We start from the raw sequence: 291 nt of genomic DNA on the forward strand, positions 1-291 counted from the left end.
GCCTACGGCGCTCTCCCTAACCCGGACCCTAACCCAGCTATCCTCACGCCCGACTCTCCCCTAACCCGGTCTAGTCCCTAACCCGGTCTATCCCCTTAACCAGGTCTATCCCTACCGTCTTCCTACCCGGTACCGTTATCCCCTAACCCGTTATCCCCTAACGGTCTTCTCCATAACCCGTTTTATCCCCATAACCCCGTAGTATCCCACCCAACCCGGTCTACCCTCCGGGTCCACTCCTAACCCGGTCTATCTCCCTTAACCGGTTATCCTCTACACCGGAATATCTCT

Source organism: Salvelinus sp. IW2-2015, linkage group LG37, assembly GCF_002910315.2.
Source record: "Salvelinus sp. IW2-2015 linkage group LG37, ASM291031v2, whole genome shotgun sequence".
NCBI classification, from domain to species: Eukaryota; Metazoa; Chordata; class Actinopteri; order Salmoniformes; family Salmonidae; genus Salvelinus; species Salvelinus sp. IW2-2015.